This window comes from Megalobrama amblycephala, linkage group LG3 (assembly GCF_018812025.1).
Source record: "Megalobrama amblycephala isolate DHTTF-2021 linkage group LG3, ASM1881202v1, whole genome shotgun sequence".
NCBI lineage: Eukaryota > Metazoa > Chordata > Actinopteri > Cypriniformes > Xenocyprididae > Megalobrama > Megalobrama amblycephala.
The window spans coordinates 21,398,944-21,422,616 of record NC_063046.1 but is presented as its reverse complement, the minus strand read 5'-3'; the positions used below and the strand labels follow the sequence as shown (position 1 = coordinate 21,422,616).

General features: G+C 38.0%; 2 long non-coding RNA genes across 2 annotated transcripts in view; one reads left to right on the top strand and one right to left on the bottom strand.

The window, feature by feature from the left end:
• The first annotated feature begins 863 nt into the window (after positions 1-863).
• Positions 864-23,673, top strand: part of LOC125264839 — a 47,118-nt gene continuing 24,308 nt past the window's right edge. The window contains exons 1-3 of the long non-coding RNA XR_007184135.1: positions 864-1,151; positions 4,750-4,855; positions 9,229-9,295. This is a non-coding gene — a long non-coding RNA (uncharacterized LOC125264839). The remainder of the gene's footprint in view (positions 1,152-4,749; positions 4,856-9,228; positions 9,296-23,673) is intronic.
• LOC125264838 lies at positions 6,040-9,877 on the bottom strand. The gene is made up of 3 exons (XR_007184134.1): positions 9,205-9,877; positions 7,043-7,139; positions 6,040-6,959 (listed from the first exon to the last, which is right to left on the bottom strand). It is a non-coding gene; the product is annotated as an uncharacterized LOC125264838 (long non-coding RNA).

The window sequence follows — 23,673 nt, the reverse complement described above, 5'->3', positions numbered from 1 at the left end:
AGGTGCAACCTGCAGTCAGGAATCCCATGGCGGAACAAGGGTGACGTCTGACCAAGGCGGAGACAGGTGGACAAGGAAGCACGGTGAATCTGGTGGGATGAAAGGCCATGGTGGAGCTGAAGGAGCACTGAGTCAAGGCGAAGCCGATGGGTAGGAGGACCGAGGTTCTGTGTCTGGAAGCGTAGATGGGGGATTCTCATATCAAGGCGAAGCTGGGGACTTGGCTGGCTCTGGTAGAGGAGGTGGGAGAGGGAGGCAGGGAGGGAGCACAGGTGACGTGGCTGTGTGAACCAGTGGAGAAACAGGAGACTCAGGGCTGGGCAGAACAAGCGGAGGTCCTGGAGAGTTCACAAGACTGAAAGTGCATAGAAGTGTGCCATTTGGGGTTCAGCCATAGACAAGCAGGGATAAACACAATGAAACATAGCATACGTTACACATAGCTTAACCCAAACTATTTTATGATCTCTCCATACACATAAAAGTAGAAGTATCTTGTCATTTTTAATTCTCAATCTAAATGTTTACAACTGTTAATGATGCACTTATTCTACTTTTCTTACAATAATGATATAAAAAAGATGTATAAAATGATCCTCTCCATGCCAAAATTACACTATATCATTCAAAAGGGTCAGTAATGAGGTCATGACATGACAAATAAAATTTTCCTTGGTCTTTGTATAATTATTATATCCTGCAAGTTCCATAACTTAAAACGTCATCGTCATCAATAAAAAGCATTTATATAATAAAGATGTTAATTTTTTATTTTTTATTTTTACTAGGCCTACTGTAAAAAAGCTTCGTTTGGAACAGAGGTGGCATGTGACGTCACATGGGCACAACCAGTCGATGAGCAGCGAGTGTATCTAAAGTAGGCCTAGTTAATTACGATGAGATTGTGATAATTAACAAGATTGCGATGCCAAGCAGACGTTATGCTCTTCCTGGCTGCGGAAAAACATCTTTACATAAGCTGCCGAAGGATCCCGATGTCAGAGAAAAAAGGATTGCGTTCATTTTTAACGTAGCCTAGTCACGTCAGTGCTGACTTGTTTGTACTGTACGTTTTACCAGCGCCTTTTTGAGAACAAGTCGCAATACGAAACTGACTTTGCCCAAAAGGATCAGCAAGGACCCCACAAACTGTAAGTAATGTATTTAATTTTAAAACCGGTAATGACAGTTCAGTTCATAATGAATAATCCTAGTATTTTTACTTCAAAGAGCGCTCTCTTTATTATGGCTGAAGCTGTCGATCACGCAGCGCGAGTTTATCTGGACACTTGCCAAAACTCCCGTTAGTGACGCTCTTACATTACATAATTAATCTCTTACTGTATTTAAATCGACTTTACATCGTTAGTTATGGTGAAAACATTTCGTGAGAGTGTGAAATTGCGTTGCAAGGACGAGTTCACTGCATTCACGCGATCAATACTGTCATCTGCTCAATGTGCAACCTTCCATATGACGGAATAGATCTAAATATATTGCAATAATCAACACATTTTCACAATTGTGACCCTGGACCACAAAACCAGTCTCAAGGGTCAATTTTTTGAAAGGGTCCGAGGGTGCAAAAAAATCAAAATATTGAGAAAATCGCCGTTAAAGACCAATGCATTTTTTTTTTTCCTGAGTGACAAACACAAAAATTAAAGACGAATAACTCCAAAACTGTAGCAAGAGTCAAAAGGTGTCGTTTGATAGAACACTTTTTAAATTTTTCGAAAATATAATTATATTACAATTGTACATTCTCATGCTGAGAAACTGCTGATAAAAACAAACAAGTATATATTATTAATGTTTTCGTTGCTAGGTGGCGCCGGCGGGCGTGTTTAACAACACTAGCCACGTGGACATATACAGAATAAAGTACCCGTGTTTAAAGTTTTTATAGACATATTTCACATATTCTCCTGCACCAAACATGAACCAGCACAGTGTATGCACACATATTTCATCAAGTCTTCTTTAAATGAATTATATGTGCAAACTGGACACTGATACAGTGGTGTAGCCTGAACGCGACGACACGATTATTCTAATAGACAAAAGACTGATTTTGAGACTGCAGTGCTCGTAAACGTAATCAAAGTAGCTTATTATTAGCCCTATTAAATATTCTTTCGCATTTCTCCCTTGTGCTTGGGAGTTTGTTGTCATTTTCTCCGTACTCATATTAATATGTCTTCCCCCCCTCTACACTCCCACTTTTCCAGAGCTTTACACGCCCATTTTAACAGACTTTTTTGAGCTTTGAGGTGTGAACGACCAGGGTAAAACGGGGGTTTCATGACCCTTTATAACTGTTATTCTATAGTCTTTGCTTGACTCCAGCCAATCGCTGCATTGCTGATTGTGGTTTCGAGTATCGATACATCTGCCCTTTTCATGGAACATGAGAACACGCAGTAATCTTAGACAACTTAATCCAGATATTTTAATCCAATCTGCAAATTTGTTTTAAGAACCAAATTAGCCAGAGTTCAGTTATCACAATTAGAAGATCTGGCATCTGTCAAATCATCTCAGATGTATTAAGCGAGGTACGAAGAACGGACCCCAGGGTCACAATTCATTAATCTCGACAGCTGTAATAGTAAAATCTGGTAAAAATTATTCAAAGCCAATCACAGCAGTGGGTGTTTACCCCTTCAAACAGAGCGTTCAAATCAGAGGCCTAAAATCAGGGTAGAAATTGATGATATATAAAAAGAAATGTGTCTTAAAGGTAGAATGGAAAATTGAATTTACCTTGGCATAGTTGAATAACAAGAGTTCAGTACATGGAAATGGCATATAGTGAGTCTCAAACACCATTGTTTCCTCCTTCTTATATAAATCTCTTTTGTTTAAAGACCTCCGAAGAACAAAAATAAAATTGTCTTTCTAAATGTTTCGTTAGCATGTTGCTAATGTACTGTTAAATGTGGTTAAAGTTACCATCGTTTCTTACTGTATTCACGGAGACAAGAGCTGTCGCTATTTTCATTTTTAAACACCTGCAGTCTGTATAATTCATAAATACAACTTCATTCTTTATAAATCTCTCCAACAGTGTGTAATGTTAGCTTTAGCCACAGAGCACTATCAAACTCATTCAGAATCAAATGTAAACATCCAAATAAATACCATACTTACGCGATTAGACATGCTGCATGACAAACACTTTGTAAAGATCCATTTTGAGGGTTATATTAGCTGTGTGAACTTTGTTTATGCTGTTTAAGGCAGTCGCGAGCTCGGGGGTGGGGAGCACGAGAATTTAAAGGGGCCGCGCGCTGAATCGCCGCATATTTAATGATGCCTCAAAATAGGCAGTCTATCTATGGGGAAAAATCTATGGGGTATTTTGAGCTGAAACTTCATAGACACATTTAGGGGACACCTTAGACTTATATTTTATATTACATCTTTTGAAAACGCTTTCTACAGCACATTTAAGCGTCAAATCAGCATATCGGAATGATTTCTGAAGAATCATGTGACACTGAAGACTGGAGTAATGGCTGCTGAAAATTGCCATCACATTATAGAATATATTAAAATAGAAAATGAAATTGTAATTTCACAATATAAGGTTTTACTGTTTTTTGTTTTTTTTTTCTCCCTCAAATGCAACCTCTTAACAACCACAAACGTTTAAACTGTGGTGTACATAGACAAAGACATAATAACACAGATCAGAGCATACCTCTCCCCACCTCAAAAATGAGCTTGATTTTCAGATAGAGATGTGCAGGATGAGAGCTGATCTGGATGTTTTAAAGGAGACCCTGGCAGGCCTGGTGGTCTCTCCAGTGCAGTGGCCTCTAGTCTGATGCACAGAGGAGGGGGATGTTGTGCTGTCACTGCTGTGCTTATCACATCCAATTTAGCTGGAGTGATTTATAATGTGCTCAGATGATAAATGTTATTGTAAGAGAACAGTCCAGAAGAGGTATGCCTGCTGTCTGTCAAAGTAAGAGGAGGGAGAGCAGAAAAGCTGAGGTGAAGACTGTATCGCTGCTAGTGGGAGTTGGTGTCTTGCGTAGTGTATATCGTAAATCACCTGTCAAGGACCCCTCTTCCCTCTGTTGAAGCACAAACTCAGTCTTACCACTGAAGAAACTCCTTTGCAGGCTTCAGGCCTGTTAAAGATGGTGAGAAACACAGTGAGTAAAACAGCCTTTTTTCTCACAAAATCTCATTGCAAATAAGCAACAGTGACATTAACCAAATGCACCATCCCCCAACACACATAAACACATTGCTTCACGTAGATTGTGATTTGTGTTTGCATTTTTGAAGGTAACCCACCACCCCACTTCCCATGAGCACTGCACTGACAATAATTCAGCACAGAGTATATTTTCCATAAATAATTTGCTCTTTATTGATTTCCAATGTGCGGTGAGAAATATGTGGGCTCTCGGCAGAGAGGGGGAGGATGTATCAGTTGCTCTGTGTGTGGTGAAAGTTGTGACAGGAGAGGTCGGCGTCCTGGGAGCTCATGTCCCCCATCTTTATTTACGATCACTCAGAGAGTAACTCATCAAACCTGGCTGTTCCATCAACCAGGACGCCCTGGGATAAAGGAGCACACGCACACACTTCCCACTAGCAGTTTGCAACACTGTTTGATTTACACATTTGTTAACAGTGATCTGGCATAGGTAATATGAAAGAGATGTGCTGAATAATTGCACGCTATAAATCAAGGCCTGAACGCCATTCACTTGATGTCTATATTTACAGGTCTGACATACCACGAGCTTCAGGCCACTACTGAAGGTGAAAGGTCACATTCAGTGATCCTCAGTCTATTTGTCTCTGTCCTGACACATGATTGACAGCCGTTGAGGTGAGTGAGTGAAGGTGTAGGTGTGTCTCTGTGCCTGTGTTGGTGCAAATGTGGCAGGGTGCGTGTGGAATCTGGTGTTGACGACTGTTAAGAGCACATGCTAGAGTTGGATGTCACACTGTCGCCGGCTAAGAGCTGTTAATTTTGGCTCTGCTCTGCCTTTGTAAAATGACCCCACCTCTACATGGTCGCTTTCTTAGTCTCGTCAGAGATCAGAAATGCTCATAGCTCATTACATTTTCATTTAAAGGAATACCTCACCCCTAAATGAAAATATTATTTAAGCAATATTTAGTTACTGTAAATGTATGAAGTAATTTGATTTCAAAGTTTTCACCATATTCCACATAGTTCAACAGGAATGACAGCTGTCAATCTTCAAAACTAACCAAAACGCACTAGTATATTCTAAGCTTTCTGAATCCATTTAACAGCTTTGAAGGAGGAAAGGCTGAAATATAAGTAGTTAAAGTCGTTATTCACTGGTAACTACATTTGAGATCTCCAGTGAAGCTGTAATTTCTCAATTTCTCATTTTGTATCAGCAGAGGGGAAGAATATATTAGTGAATATCAATTCTCTCATAACCAACTCACTCTCATGTCATTCCAAACCTGTATGACTTTCTTTATTTTCTCTGTGGAACATAAAAGACAATTTTGAGAGTTTTTGGTAAACAAACTTTCATCCCATGGACCAGAAAAAAAAGTTTGCACTTTATTTCAATGGTTCAATTTAGACATTAAGTTAATATATAAGTAACATTGTAACTACATGTCAACTACCAGTCATTAGAGTATTAGTAGACTGTTAGATTTGTAAATTAGGGTTAAATGAAAACGTTGAATTGTACTTGCAAAGTTACTTATAGTCAGTAGAATGTCTGTTGGGGGACCATCAAAATAAAGTGTTAGCAGATATTAAGCAGACAGTCTACTAATACTCTAATGACTGGTAGTTGACATGTAGTTGTAAAGTTACTTATAGTTAGTAGAGTTGGTAAAGTGGACTATCGAAATAAAGTCTTACAAAAAAGAAAAGACAAAAGACATTCTCAAAATGTCAATTTTGTGTTCCACAGAAGAAAGAAAATCTCATAGGTTAGGAACAACATGAGGGGGAGTAAGAAAATGGCAGAATTTTTATTTTTGGGTGAACTATCCCTTTAATTTTAGGCCACACAAAGCTATCTTATGGCTTTAAAATGAAAAATATAGCAAATAAATAATTTGGACTGTCGCTATATGGAAAAGAGCATGAAGAACAGAATTCTAGTTTGGAATGACACGAGAGTGAGTAAATGAAGACAGAATGTTCAGTTTTTGTATGACCTGTCCCTTTAAAACACACAGACTTTCTGACACTGTACAAACTTGTGTCTCCATTTGCCCCTCCATTTGAGTCGTCCACATTTCCTCAATCCCCATAGGGACCCGAGCACTTTTAGGCTGGCATGAAATTCACGGTGCAGGCCATGGTCAGTTTTAGCCCAGGGCTTCTCAAAACCTCACAATGCCCCATGGGTAATATAGAGCTACATGTAAAAGCCTAGTCAATTTGCCAGCTAATTCTGGCTAAATGGTTGTCATAACCGGCCTTGTGCTGGGTGGCTCCGTGTTGGATGACTCTCTCTGTCTTTTTGCTTATCTGGTGTGTTGTGAAAGCCCTTGCAAATGTCATGTGCTGACACCTAAAACATCCATTAGTGTGCGTACATTAGCATGCCTGCGAGTACAAATCTGGGTGGATGGGTGTGTAAGGAAATATCCCTGATGTTTTCTGGAAGGTAAAGCCCCAGTAATGTGGAATGAATGTGCTGTAGAAAAGGCTAAACCTGTAACGATAAACTGTTAATAATATACGCTCAAAGAATAAAACCCAAACGGGCCATATTCACCTGCAGATCTAAATCATTTAGTTGCAGTCACGGGCCTATTATAAACTCATTAAGTAATTATTAATCGGCTAATAATATCTATCCAGAGTGTCTCTCAGTGGAGCAATTTTACATTTATCGCGCTGGTCCGCTGTGTGTTTGCGTGTGTGTGTTTAACAGCAGATGGCCTGGAGTCTCAGAGCAGTTGGACTGGTCAGTGTAGAGTGGCTGTAGAGAGAGGAGGAAGACAGGTGTTATGACTGCAGACTTCCAGCCTTTAGCTTTTTTCATATTTAAACTTCTCATCTCACCCTTTGTTTCTTTTTTTCCCCTTTCTCATCCTCTCTGTCACCTTGAGTATATGGAGCAGAAAAGCAGCTGCAAGTCTGTCCTCACAAATGCCTCCTCCTAGAGAGCGAGAGAGAAAAAGAGAGAGAAAGAGAGAGAGAGAGGAGTAAAAGCATTGACCTAGCATTATTTATATATAGTAGTATTGGCACAGACTGCTGCTGTTTCCCATTGTGTCTTCATAATGAGCAAAGAAATTGGAAAGGAAACTGTCAGGGGAGGCATGTGTGTGAGTGTGGGTGTGTGTGGGGGGACCTTGTTACAAACAGATCCACACAGTAAACTGAACAAGCAAAAAGGCTAAAGGGGTCAGTCTGTGTGGACATTGCACACACACACACTCACTCAAGAGGGGTCTTTGCCTGTAAAGGTGTTAACCGTACGAGTCGTACCAGGGTATGTGGGTCAAAAATCATTTCTGGAACTGACAGGCTCAGTTTAACCCTTTCAGTACTATCTTAAATGTTTAGCATGGAGATATTTGATTTGATCCTGATTACTTTACAAAAAAAAAGAAGAAAAAAAGAAAAGAAAAAAACATACAATTTTGGACATTGTATCTTGGTATTAAAGGTGCCCTAGAACTTCTTTTTAAAAGATGTAATATAAGTCTAAGGTGTCCCCTGAATGTGTCTGTGAAGTTTCAGCTCAAAATACCTCATAGATTTTTTTTTAATTAATTTTTTTAACTGCCTATTTTGGGGCATCATTAACTATGCATCGATATATAGGTTGCGGCCCCTTTTATTCTCGTGCTCCCCCTCCCCCGCTTGCCTTAAACAGCATAAACACAGTTTACACAGCTAATATAACCCTCAAAATGGATCTTTACAAGATGTTCGTCATGCATGCTGCATGCATACATCGGATCATGTGAGTATAGTATTTATTTAGATGTATTACATTTCATTCTGAATGAGTTTGAGGCTATGCTGCGTGGCTAAAGCTAACATTACACACTGTTGGAGAGATTTATAAAGAATGAAGTTGTGTTTATGCATTATACAGACTGCAAGTGTTTAAAAGTGAAAATAGCGACGGCTCTCTTGTCTCCGTGAATACAGTAATAAACGATGGTAGCTTTAACCACATTTAACAGTACATTAGCAACATGCTAACGAAACATTTAGAAAGACAATTCACAAATATCACTAAACATATCATGTTATCATGGATCATGTCAGTTATTATTGCTCCATCTGCCATTTTTCACTATTGTTCTTGCTTGCTTACCTAGTCTGATGATTCAGCTGTGCTCATCCATACGTTACTGGCTGCCCTTGTCTAATGTCTTTCATAATGTTGGGAACATGGGCTGGCATATGCAAATACTGGGGGCGTACACCCCGACGGTTACGTAACAGTCGGTGTTATGTTGAGATTCGCCTGTTCTTCGGAGGTCGTTTAAACAAATGAGATTTATATAAGAAGGAGGAAACAATGGAGTTTGAGACTCACTGTATATCTTTTCCATGTACTGAACTCTTGTTATTCAAATATGCCAAGATAAATTCAATATTTAATTCTAGGGCACCTTTAATTCATTGCAAGTTCCATCGAATACCATTATTGAAAATCTCCACAGTTATTGCCCAGGAGTAATAATACAGTTCATTGAGAATGCGTTGAACTTTTGTGCCCCAATAGCTGGGCATGTCGTCATATTTTGTGGGGTAAGTTGTCACAATGAAACCTGCCATTAAACAGCCTATTGCAGGCATTTCTGCTAAATTTAAAGCATAAAAAATTACTAAAGTTCAAAAAGCTAACACGTCAACATATTAAAAAATATTAAAAAATATTTTGCCTCGCATACCTGAACCAATCATAGGTGCATTGGATGAACTTACACTAGAAAAATATACTACTCAAATTTGCAGCATCACAAAAATATTTTAATGACCCTGAAAAATGTGTGGGATTTATATTTTTCTTAAACATCAAAATATAAAATCATTGCTTTGGCATCATTATATATTGAAATGAATGAATTACATGGAACTGTAACATTTAAAAACACATTCAACAGCTAACCTGTGATGGAACAGAGGGACAGACAACAGGTTAATGGGTGTTTAGTTAAGTAGTGCTGTAAGTAGTTGGAAGGTAATTTGGCAGACTTAACTGAATATCGTTCTTTGTTTTGCAGATGCTTGATGACTTGAAAAGAGGGTAGTGTGCTGAAGGCAGGTAGGCACAGATGAAGAGAGAGTCAAGTAAGTCCATATACACGTAGTGAATGATGAGACCAGACAAACTGATGATGGCATGGATGAGTATATGTAGGAGTCCTTAATAAGTGGTGACAGGTGTTGCAGGTTAATATTCTGGTGAGAGTGAATGAGTGGGTGGAGTTGTAGTGTCTTGTGCTGATGGGATGGCTGAATCTGTGACATAACCCTCCCTGCGTCCCAATGTCAATACTGTCAATCCCAAACAGTATGTGAGATTGAAATAAGTGTGTCTCAAAGCATAGTATGTTGAAAAGAGTATGTCAGAAGTTCCTAAATGGTCTACTATTTCTGGTAGATTTTCAAAGTGTGGATCCGTGCACACTATAATGTCTAATATTGCGCACAACCCATTGCACTTTGGAGGAGAATTCGGTTCAGAGCTACAGACACAAGTAAAAGGTGTTTCAAAAACTACAGAACATGACCGACGGTTTAGATAAAGGGGTTTGTGTGACTAATAATCAATATTTAACCTGATAAAAAATATTTATTTAATGTTATCCGTGTTATATTTCATCTGCAACAACAACAATGTGAACTTTTATAAAGATTGTTTGGCCATTAACATTTAAATGCATCGTTATGAAAGACCCTTAACTGGCAGATCAATGTGCTACTGCATTTCTCTCCAATATGGTAGGAAATGAAATGAAATGAAATGTGGAGGATGTTAACTGTGACAAGATGATTGACAGGCCAGTTTACAGTGACAGGATGCGTGTAATTAAGCGCCAGAGAGCAACAGTTATTTTATGATGTGATAGTATGTCCCAAAGCTTGTCTGCTCTTCTGCTACACACACGAAAAGTATGTACTTTTCTTCACAAAAAGAGTACATACTTTTAGGGTGTAGTATAAGTAGGCAAAGTGGAACATCATATATATATATATATATATATATATATATATATATATATATATATATATATATATACATACATACATACATATATAAACTGTTTATCCTTTTATCCAAATATACCAAATACTGTTTATCCAAATATACCTGCAGTTGAATGTAGTTGAATCTAGTCTGAATAATTTACAAATACATTAATAAGACTTGATTAAGCTGACTGGATTGTTACATCAAAAATACATTTTTTTAAGTAATTTGCTAGATAAAATACAAATAGATACTTAAGGTAATGATTATCAGTCAGTCTCATAGTTTACATTTCAATAACAGATAAAATATTATAGTATAGTATTAGTCTTACCAGTCTTATAGTATTAGTCTTATACTATGGTCCAACCACAGTACTTGATGTAATACTTTATGAAAGAAAACATGCATAAGCAAACATAAACAAAATATACCCTAAAAACCCCCACTGAGGTTGCATTCTATGTGTTGTTCTTTGTGCCTGTGCTGTATATTTGCATCCCACTCTGTGTTATCAGTATTATTGTGCAAAACCAACCACTGCCTGAGGCCATGTATACAAACACACACCATTCAAATGGCACTTCGAACTAACAACCGCATTTAGGGTGCAATGGAAGTCAATGTGCAATGTGTTTCGGCTCCTGCCCTGGTAATGTCAAGAATACTTTTACACACTTTTTTAAACTGGGAGATCCTGTTAGTATTGCCTTCAGCCTTCAGGCAGGGGTTCAAAGTACTCAGACCCAAAGCACAGCCCTCCATTTCCAGCTAAAATATCTGTTTTACCTGGCTGGCTCCCAGCCCACCCTCCAGCGGAGTACCTGCATTCGCAGCCTTCACCGTGGTTGTGCCTCTGCTGCTGTCAATCCTGGCTTAGCTTGAGCACAATGGCTGTGTAATTACAGGTTTCTGTTAAACCCAAATCCAATCATATACACGAGTGGAGGATCATGCAGGAACAACAGGAAGCCAAGAGAGGGAGAGGAGATGGGGAGGGCAGGTGATGGAAGTCTCAGTCCTTACAGATAATTCAGATGTCAGCCATTGGCTGTATGTGGAGAGAAGCTAAGAAGCTAATGCTAATGATACAGTCGGGGGGACACTTCAACCTGTCACACTCACACATAGCATTACATAAACACTTCTAGGCCAAACAGCCAAGAAGAGATGAAAGCAAAATGTGGCATGGCAGTTTCTGTCAATCAGCTGTCAATATTGAACAATTTTACATGTTTGTAACTGTGTTGATGTACATGTAGTTAAATAATTTAAACAAATCATTGTTTAATTTAGAAATTTGGGCAAAATGAAAGCATTCTTCTACTGCTAATGTTCGAGCTCGTCTAATCCCCAGTGACTCCTGTAGCAAGTTTTGCAAAGGCTGAATATTTGAGCTACACTTCCAAGCGTTGTTAGGCTTTTGTTTTTGCCTATGATAAATGAAATTAATACATGCATTTAATGTTTGAAATGCCGGCATGAATAATTCATGAAAGTCATGCAGATGGAGTGATCAGTACACAGATCCAGGACAAGAGGAAATTAATTTTTTAAAAGTGTATGTCTGTCAGCTTCAGAGAACAGGATGTGTTATTGTGATTACACAAGTTCACTGTGAATAATCAGTCTGTTTATTTGTAACTTTAGCCTCTGCAGATTCCACGGGGAACTGGAAAGATCTGAATATCCGCACAGTTTTCTGTCATATTGCCGTTTCATAATAATCATTGTGAGTAATTAATTAATCCCAGAATGCTTTTAGTGAGCTTTATTAGACGACTGATTCAGACTAGTGAGCTTTCGGTGAGAGATGCATCATCTGTCCATTATTAACCAAGACAGTGCTTAAAAGGACTTACATCTGACTTGCATACATATAGTTTCAGTCCTGGATGCTGATTTGTTACTACAGCTCTTCATTCTATTTTTCACAATACAGCTTTACCCTCATTTACAGTGGCATGAAAAAGTATGTGAACCCCTTGCAGAATCTGTGAAAATGAGAATTATTTTAATAAAATAAGAGGGATAATAAAAAATGCATGTTATTTTTTGTTTAGTACTGTCCTGAGTAAGATATTTTACACAAAAGATGTTTGCATTTAGTTCACAAGACAAAACAATAGCTGAATTTATTAAAATAACCCCATTCATAAGTATGTGAACCATTGATTCTCAATACTGTGTGTTGTTACCTGATGATCCACGACTGTTTTTTTTTGTTTTGTGATGGTTGTTCATGAGTCTCTTGTTTGTCCTGAGCAGTTAAACTGAGCTCTGTTCTTCAGAAAATTCCTCCAGGTCCTGCAGATGCATCAGTTTTCAAGCATTTTTGCATATTTGAACCCTTTCCAGCAGTGGCTGTATGATTTTGAGATTCATCTTTTCACACTGAGGACAATTGAGGGACTCAAACTCAACTATTAAAAATGGTTCAAACATTCACTGATGCTCCAGAAGGAAACACGATGCATTAAGAGCCGAGCGGTGAAAACTTTTGAATTCAAATATCAAGGTAAATTGTACTTAATTTTTCTGCCGGGAAACATGCAAGTATCTTCTGTTGGTTCCGAAGGGCAGTACTAAATGAAAAACAATGATATTTAAGCAAAATAAGAAAAATTGTGACATCTTCATCCTGTTCAAAAGTTTTCACACCCCGACTCTTAATGCATCGTGTTTTCTTCTGGAGCATCAGTGAATGTTTGAACCTTTTTTAATAGTTGTGTTTGAGTCCCTCAGTTGTCCTTAGTATGAAAAAACAGATCTCAAAATCATTTAGTCACTGCTGGAAAGGGTTCAAATATGCAAAAATGCTTGAAAACTGATGAATCTGCAGGACCTGGAGGAATTTTCTGAAGAACAGAGCTCAGTTTAACTGCTCAGGACAAACAAGAGACTCATGAACAACCATCACAAAGCAAAAAAAAAAACAAAAAAAACAGTCGTGGATCATCAGGTAACCACACACAGTATTGAGAATCAATGGTTCACATACTTATGAATGGGGTTATTTTAATAAATTCAGCTAATGTTTTGTCTTGTGAACTAAATGCAAACATCTTTTATGTAAAATATCTTACTCAGGACAGTACTAAACAAAAAATAACATGCTTTTTTTATTATCCCTCTTATTTTATTAAAATAATTCTCATTTTCACAGATTCTGCAAGGGGTTCACATACATTTTCATGCCACTGTATGTTCTTCTACTGTAAGAATGGCACCTAATGAATAGTAATAGTAATAATATTCAATGACCAAGAAATAATGGCGACATCGTATCAACACCACCACTGAGAGAAGCAATAAACATTCTGCTTTGTTTGGGAAGAACATGTGACTTGGTTGTCTTTTAGAGATGGCACTGATGTTTTGAAGTGTGAGCGTCGTGAAGAACAATTCATTTTGTCATACATAAACAAAGCCACACAACGACTGCCTGTAGTCTCAATCACTGCAGCAGCCAGTTAAAATTTAATTAGAAGACTTGATGTTCCTTCATGGTGTATGTGGATTCAGTGGGTTTTTATAATGGGTGTTAGCACTGTTGATGGTTGACTGAACACCACCATATTAGTAGATTTGCTTTTGATGGTACCCAGTCGTAACTGAACAGACAGAGGGCGAGAGAAGGGGGGGATAAAGAGAGAGAGGAAAAGCTTTTGGTGGTGTGTAATTGTCAATGATTACGGTCTTTAAACTGTCACTCTCATCTCTCCCTCCCAACTCTTCCCTCACAGCAACAGTCGAGGGCTTTCACGGTTCTCAAAGCCAAGTAGAGTCCAAAGTCCTGTGGACGAGTGAGACTGTAGTTGTGGTGTGGGGTTTTGTGTGGGGGGTTTGGGAGAGAAAGTAAAGACAGGAAAAATGAAAGAACGCGGGAGGGCAAATGAGAGAGAGAGAGAGAGAGAGAGAGAGAGAGAAATCTCCCTATTGAAGATATTTCCATCCAGGGCGTATGAAATATTAAACGTGTTCATTATATCCTCAATTTGCAGTTATTTTGTGCAAGCACACACCGCCATATTCTTCCAGCCGTCTTATTGGCAGGGCTCTGTGGGCCTGAAGTCAAATCTCCCTTTTATTATTTAAATCCATGCATACAGCCCAAGCCCCCTCAAATCAGCACAGCCCGCCTGCCATCCGTCCGCCTCTGATTGGCAGCTCGATATACAGAGGGAGGATACAGGGGGTGATAATGTGGGTGACAAAGGCAAATCCACCCCGCCGGATCAGTTTTTATTGGGGTCGTTTGGGAAGACGAAAGCAAGGGAGCGACAGAAGAGTTTGATGCATAGTAAAAGTAGCTGTGATAATTGGCGATGGCATTGGGCTGTGTTGGCCTGTCAGAGCGGCGATGTAAATTTATTTGACATGTTTTTGTCAGGATGAAAGTTTAATGTGGTGGGTGTGACAAATTGCATGCAAATGTTTTTTTTTTTTATCCCTTTCCGATGAGTTGACCTCTGAGGACTCCCACAGGAAATCAGGCTTTAAAAATGATTTGATGGCTCAAACCTGGCCCACATCGAAAGAGGGTCCTTATGCGTACACACACAGAAATATAAATATGCACACATGCACAAACACAGACTTGTATACTACCTGTGTTGGGGAAGCTACCTTGAAGTTTAGCTTGCCAAGCTAAAAGCTAATAATAATATCAGGTAGTTATACTAAAGCTACACTACAATCTTCAAACACATATTAGAGGGTCTTAAAGGGTTAGTTCACCCAAAAATGAAATGAAACCCTCATGTTGTTCCACACCCGTAAGACCTTCGTTCATCTTCAGAACACAAATTAAGATATTTTTGATGAAATCCAAGGGTTTCTGATCCACACATAAGCAGCAACGTCATTGCACCATTTCACGTCCATAAAGGTAGTTGAAAACATGGTTAAAATAGTCAACGTGACTACAGTGGTGAAGTGACGAGAATACTTTTTGTGCACAAAAACAAAACAAAAATAACGACTTTATTCGACAATTTGAACCGTTGTCATATGTAGTGAACTCAGTGCAGGCTTACTTGTTTACGTCCGAATGCCGGCTCATTATTGGCCGGATCCTGTGTTGGCATCACATTCATGCGTCGTGCAGCTTCAGCTTCGTGTTCAGCTTCGGCCAATACTGAGTTGGCGTGACCACTGCAGTCACGTTGACTATTTTAACCATGTTTTTAACTACCTTTCTGGACATCAAAAGGTGCAATGACGTTGCTGCCTATGTGTGGATCAGATACCCTCGGATTTCATCAAAAATATCTTAATTTGTGTTCCGAAGATGAATGAAGGTCTTACGGGTGTGGAATGACATGAGGGTGAGTAATTAACGACAGAAATTTCATTATTGGGTGAACTAACCCTTTAAGCGAGAAATATGTTTCGATAATTTAAAAATATTATTAGGCCTACTCAATTATATCAATTATAAAGCTATCTTTTTCTTATTCAAAAACAAGCTGTAACATTTGTGATAATACACCAAAACACCCTAATTTATGTAACCAAGTCAAAAACCTAGTCCGTAGTTCAAAGAGTCGAATTGGTGAATCATTTTTATGATACGGACTTCATTTAAATGAACTGTCCGAATGAACCAGTTCACTAGAATCAATCGGACATTCAAATGTAGCATGTAAGCGAGAGGAAGTTTTGGTTTGATGAACCGATTCACTAAAATTCACTAGAAAGAGAGAGGACAGATTAGAATGTACATCCACAAGATGGATTAGTGCTACATACATGAAAGAGTCTTTTTAGGTAAGCATGTTTGAATATTCACTATTACCATTATATTAGTTTGGTCTTTTGATAAAGTAGCTTGTTACTGGAAAAGCTACACTGTCATGAAAATAGATTAAACAATAATTGTTGGTTACTCCTCAGCTCTATTTGTCAGTTGAATTGAAAACAGTAAATTATATAGGCTAGGTGTGCGTGACAGACTGTGTATTTGTGTGTATCAGGGTTTGGAAGCCAATGAAAAGAATGCACATTTTCCATCATGAAATTTAATGCGTTCAGAGGCAGGAACAAAGTATGACTGTATGAATCTGTTTGAGGTTGTGTGTGAGGCAGGATGCAGCGGCCTCTACTTCCTCCTTTCTAAAATCTCAGTGAATACGCCAATACCTTGCATGCACGCACACGCACAAGACTGCCCTCTGTGTTCTGTTGTGGTGCAGTGTGTAAGCATAAGTGTGCGTGTGTGCCATCGCGTGTTGTGTATGGCTTCGCTGTAATAAGCAGCGGAATAACAGGCTCTTTTGTACATTGAGAAGCCGCCTGCATCTGAGACCAATAACCCAGAACCCTGGGGTCAGTGTGCAGAGGATGATGGGACAGATATAATCACATACACGGACACAACACCTTTTTTATGCTTTCTCTGCACATTTGGAAGCAGGCAGGACAGCCTGAGCTTCATAAGTTTAATATTATCCCGGGATGACCTTTTGTCCCTAATAGAGTGGCTCGGCGATAAGGAGATATTGTGTCTTTAGGGGGTTGCAGGACGCCTTGGAGAAGAGGGAGAGTGACCTGTCTCAGAGCAGGAGTGTGTGTGTGTGTGTGTGTGTGTGTGTGTGTGTGTACCTGTCAGCGGATTTTTATGATACATAACAGGGCAGTTTAGTGGACTGCTTGAGGAAAGCTGATCTGAGCACATTTAGACTCGCTCTGTGAAAACCGCAAACGTGTATTAAAGCTAATGCTGCAGTTAACCACAACCTGTAACTGTAGAGAACACACACACACACACACACACACATTCTGAAACACTCCTACTCACAATCACTCACTCACTTTAGCAGCCGAAAGCTTTTACTGTCATACGTGCAGTGCACTGACTTTATGTAAGCGTTTTCTGTCTCATTTTTGAAATAACTTTTGTTTTGTAATTGTGACTTTATTTCTTGTGAAATGTGAATTCATCTCCCAATTATAACTTTTTCTCTTGTGATTACGACTCATATCTTACAATTGTGAATTTATTTCCAGTAGTTGTGACTAAATCACAGTGCGTCTGAGTATATTTCACATTTACAACTTTATTCCTTGTAAATATAAAGTCATATAGGGTGATATAAAATGCAATATAACAATGTTATTTCTCATAATTGTGGCTTATATCTCTCAAATTATTATTTTAGATTTACAAAATAATATGATATTGTTACATCAAATACATAGGTAAGCAACAATGACTCTCATTTGATTATTGTTTATTCAGGTTAAAACAGTCTAGAACCCTCATGCAAATAAAGCAAAAACATTCCTTTCCCAGACAGGGCAGATGTTTTTTTTTTGTTTTTTTATGGTTGGGCAAATGTTCTTTTTTCTTTAGAAGTTGTTTGATTTATTTTAATAAGCTGCAAATTGCTGTCACAGATTTCAAACTAACCTCATTCCAGTTCTACAAGATTCACAAGTGTCATCTGCTGTTTGTCTTTTGAAGCTCCGGTAGTTGTACTTGGCAGGGAAGTGTACCTGTGTGTGTGTGAGAATGTGAGTCTGTGCTAATTTGGGTGTTTGTGTGCATGTGTGCTTTTAGGCTAGGTGTTTGATCTTTGTGCAGGTATGAGATTTGCCCTGGGCTGTGTAACTCATTAGGTATGAGCTGTTATGAATATGAGGATATTTGTTAAAGCAGTCAGCAGGAATAGAAACAGATGTCCCCTAATTAGAGCGAGCTTAAGCTGTCTTACTGCAGAGAGGGAGAAAGAAAGAGTGAGAGATGGAGAGAAATAGGAAGAGAGAGAGAGAGACAGAAATATAGAAAGAGATACAGGCCTCTACTAACAAACATTTCTGATTAAATACCCAAATAAAGCACAGAGTTCAAGCGAATGTGTTTTTTTTCTTTTCTTTTAATTCCATTGGAATACATCACATACGATGCTCCTACTACCTGACACACCTGTGACAGCCTAAGGCTCTGTAAATGGAGAAAAAGTCAGCGGAGCAGCCAATCAGATACCAGCCCATCAAAAACACTCTCTGCTTGTGACTCATTTAGCATGTTTGCTAATATTGGTTTAGCTGACATGTTTTACGTGGTGCAGGGAGTGCGTATTCAGTGGCCAATTCCAATTGCAAAAACAAACAAAAATAATGACTTTATTCAACAATTTCTTCTCTACAGTGTTATTCTCCTGTGTACGTTGTATAGACAGTGCAGCGCTTCGAGGTTCTACGTCAGAACGTCGACTCAGTATTGGCCGGCTCCGGGGTCAGCTTTACATGCATGCGTCGTGGTGCTCATGTGAACAGCGTCGGCCAATAATGAGCCGGCATTCTGACGTAGAACCGGGAAGCGCTGCACTGTCTATACTATGTAAACAGTAGAATGACAGGGTAGAGAAGAAATTGTTGAATAAAGTTATCATTTTTGTTTTGTTTTTGCGCACAAAAAGCTTTCTCGTCGCTTCATAACATTGAGGTTGAACCACTGTTGTCACATTTACTATTTTTTAACGATGTCTTTACTACTTCTCTGGACCTTGAATGTGGTAATTATGTTGCTTACTATGGGGGATTAAAAAAAAAAAAAAAAAAAATCTTAATTTGTGTTCCGAAGATGAACGAAGGTCTTGCGTGTTTTGAACAACATAAGGATGAGTAATTATGACAGAAATTTCATTTTTGGGTGAACTAACCCTTTAATGCACTTTAATTATGTGGAAGTAGCACTGAGGTCCAACTGAAGATATATTTAAGTAAATTGGATTATGCTAAAGTGGAACTATTGCAAGTATTAGGGGTGGGAGAAAAAAAATCGATCCATCGATGCATCGCGATTCTCTCTCCAACGATTCTGGATCGATTCTGAGAATTTCAGAATCAATTCTGAGCTTAGTTTTTATTAAGATGCGCGATGACGCTGAGTGTGCTTAAGAAACACCCGAGTTCTGCTTGCTTCCAATTCTTCACACACATACACCACTCGCACCTTTCATAAAATAATCTTTCATAAAGTTCGGAAAGGTTGAAGCGAATTACAATGACATTCGCGGGCTTCACTGCACATGAGAGACGCGTGCTTTGCTTGATGACATGCAGTGCGTGGTCTCGCCCGTCGGTATTTTCCTTACAAATGCTCTACGAAGGCATGTTGTTTGGAATGCAGTGGACTTGTATATTTAAAACATGAAACTCATTTACAGAAGGCTGCCTTCAATTTCAAATGCTGACGCTTTGTTTGTGAAGAGTGCTCGCGCATGCGTGACTCCGTGTAAGAGGTTTAATGTACTTGCTTCTCAAAATGATTTTATGACGCAAAATTAATGTAAACAACCCGTTTTGTCTCAAGGGATTAAATGGACAGGACAAACCGCATTACTTGTTATATTTCAAAAGAGATCCGTGTGTGAATGCAACTTAATAGATCTCCCGCTTTCTAAGATGTAACAATCAAACAACAGAGTAAACATGAGAAAGAAAATGTTCAGATCATCTTAAATACTGAAAGCACGCTTTGTTTATTGCTTGTAATAGGTTTCGTTGCTCCTCTTTATTATTATCTACTTGCTTGTATGTTTTGAAGTTATATTAGCAATTTTTAACAATATAATTGTTTTAATTACATTTTTTTCAATTTGTAATTATTTTAAAAAGTAGGCCTACTTATAATTACTTATGTAAGGATATGTAAATGTAAAAGATTTTAAGGTTTTTAAGTCGGTAAACTAATTAATTAATAAGAAAAAAAAGTAGACCAAGAATCGTTTTGGAATCGGATTGCGACTCCCAGAATCGGAATTGGATCGGATCGCGAGTTGACTAAAGATTCCCACCCCTAGCAAGTATACTCTAGGTACACTTTAAATATCTTGCATTTTAAGACTAATATTATATAAGGATCATCCAATCCTTATTAATAGTGAGATCAAAACACTTTTTAGGAATAATATTAAGAAATGTGCATTTTACAATAAAGAAATACTCCAAATAAAGTTTAATTATAATTGTATATCAGTAAGTCTTAGAGATGTGCCAATAAATATGTTAATGGATTTGAAGTATACTTAGTATGAAATAAATGTATTTTAAATAGATTTTGCTATAGTTTTTATTATTATTATTATTATTATTAGGGGAACTTTTCTGCATCAGAAACAGTATGTTCCGTAGCTTAGTATTGAGATACAGCTTCGGTCAGTGGCTAGAAGTCCTTCATTTGTAATTTTAAGGAGCACAATTCTGTGCTATGATGGGGCCTAAATGGAACCAAGTGTTCTCCCTACATTTTTTTTTTCATTTTTACAAATTTTAATACATTTTTTACTCAGATGTGCGTCACAATATGGAAGAAAAGATCTATTGCTTGATCCATACTTTAATTTCACTGTGACTTTAAAGGAAATTTCAGTCACCATTTACTCACCCCACTTGCCCGTGTTGTCAGTGTTGGTGTGAACGCAACTTTGACTAATACGATTTCAGAGTTTTGGAGGAGGGGACGATAAATAATGAATTATTAAATTTCAATCTGTTCCTCACACAAAGCTATTGTACGGCTTCAGATGACTTGGAGTATAGCACAGAAGTCATATGGACCTTTTATACCATTTTTGAAGCATAACAGATGTAACTGTTGCCAGGAAAAGAGCTGTGTGAAGATGAATCAAATATTCTTTGTTTGTGTTTCGTGGAAAAATAAAAAATTTAGGAATATGAATTAAACGTAATAAATTTGATTCTAATCATAATCTAAATCTAATCTTAATTGGCTATTGATGTATTATTGCAGTACCACATGGAGTAAAAGCATCCCATCAAAAGACAGTAATGTTTACACTGTGTGTTTAGTGTGTGTGGGGCCTCATTGATCGATCGTTTTGCCTTCAGTAAAATCTCAGGTTAGTAAAGGTCTCTGTGTCATATAGCCATTAACACCCTTTGTTTTTCCTCCTGCTCCCGCAGTGCACTGGGAAGTTCAAAAAGGCAAACAAAACAATCTGTTTGCTCTATTACCCACACACACACACACACACACACACACACACACACACACACACACACACACACACAATGACAACAATGACAATACCTCAACACTGATTAACTTATGCTAAACCCACACACAGTGTCCCCATTAACAGCTGTTATTGTTTCAATTTAAGGCTCATAAAAACACCTGATTAGCTATATGCTTTAGACGGCACCTTCCCGTTTTGTGGACCACATGACAATACACATCTTCCTTTCTTCTACCTCTTTTGGCATCTTCTTTCCTTTATTTGCTGTATGAGATGCCACCCCTCGCTCTGTTCTTCTCTCTTTCTCTGCCTTTCTTGCCTGTGGCAAATTGGCAAAATGTTTTAGCCAACGTGGGTACATGTGTTAAGTGGGGATCAATTGTTTGTTTAACAGCTAGTCTGTATTAAACAGGGAGGATGTAATTACAGAGAGAGAGAGAGAGAGAGAGAGAGAGAAGATAGGCCCTTTTTCAAATAGCGCCAACGCTCGCTCTGGTGGGTGGGGGCATTTCCTGACACTTGATCAATGTAAAATCTAGGGCAGGAATTGGCGGCAGAGCAGTGAGGGAAATTAGACTTGATAAAACAAGCAGGCAGAAAAGAGCCGAGCTTTCATGGAGTCTTTCCTCCGTGCCCTGCTGAGCATCCCGGGTAACTCGCCTGAAGCAAACGTGAGTGGGTAATGAAAGGGGATGAGAGACCAAAATAAGTGCTTATTCCCTTTTTCCATTTTGCTGCTTTGCTTTGTTCTAATCAAAGAGCTTCCTTCAAATGTTGCATACCTACTGTGGGTTTTGGTTTTCGCACTTGCCAGGGAGGCGTATCGGGTAACCTTGCCAAGAAATTGCCCACAACAGGGAAACAAACATATCCACCACACACTCTCTGTCTTTCTCCCTTCCTCTCCCTCTCTCTTTTAACCATTCAGTCCTACAGAAACATTTGCTCATCATTTTCTTTATCAAATACATAATAAAATGGTGTATGCTTAAACATTGAGCATTCAAAGGCTGAATTTCCAGATTGAGGAAAGGCATATTTCTGGGCAGTGGTAAAAAATGTTTCCAGTTGGAGCATCTTTCTGTGTGTGTGTGTGTGTGTGTGTGTGCTTGTTTTCATGATTTATGAGGACACAAATGTGTATAATGATATGGGTATTACACTGGTACTACAATGTAAACATGAAATATGCTAATAAATATTTAAAATAGCTTTAAAAACATACTAAACAATGTTTTATTAAAAATGTAAAAATGCAGTTTTCTGTGATGGGTAGGTTTAGGGGTAGGGGTAGTGTAGGGGGATAGAATATACAGTACAGTTTATACAGTATAAAAACCATTATGTTTATGAAATGTCCTCACTAAGATAGCAAAACAAACCTGTCTGTGTGATCTGTGTAAACAAGGGACAGTAAAGATTTTTATATTATTACAAAAGATTTTTTAGAAAAGAGTCATGGTTTCCACATTGGTAATCATTTTCAGCAGTATATATATATATATATATATATATATATATATATATATATATATATACAGACAGGTCACCAGGGAAAAAAATGTTTCTTGAGCACAAACCAGCATATTAGAATGATTTCTGAATGTTAATGCTTTGTCATCACAAGAATAAATTGCATTTCAAAAGTTTGGAAACATTAAATTTTTTAATGCTTTTGAAAGCATTAAAATGCTCACCAAGGCTGCATTAATTTAATAAAAAATACAGTAAAAACAGTAATATTGTGAAATATTATTTAAATTTAAAATAATTGTTTTCTTTTTTTAATAAATTAAAAAAATATATATTCCTGTGATGGCAGCTGTATTTTCAGCATCATTATGCCAGTCTTTAGTGTCACATGATTCTTCAGAAATCATTCTAATATGCTGATGTGCTTCTCAAGAAACATTTATTATTGTCATATTTATTATTTCAGGGGTTAATGTTTTTTTTTTTTTTATATTTTCACAACCTTATAATTTAAATGTATATTTTTGTGTATCTGTGCCAATTTCATAATTTTGTTGGTATTGTATAGTATTATTGTCATACAGTTTGTCTAAATTGAGTGTCATGTGACTCTTCCTGATTTACTTAAAGGATTAGTTGACTTTAAAATGAAAATTACCCCAGGCTTTACTCACCCTCAAGCCATCCTAGGTGTATATGGCTTTCTTCTCTGTGATGAACACAATCAGAGTTATATTAATAAATATCCTGACACGTCCAAACTTTATAATGACAGTGAACGATGCCAATGAGTTTGAAGCTGAAGAAAGTGCATCAATCCACCATAAACGTATTCCACACGGCTCCGGGGGCTTAATATTGGCCTTCTGAAGCGAAGCGATGTGTTTGTGTTAGAAAAATATCCATATTTAACAAGTTGTAAAATAAAATAGCTAGCTTACGCCAGACCTTACGAAAACACTTCACTTCAGAAGACCTTTATTAACCCCCTCGGAGCTGTGCGGAGTGTG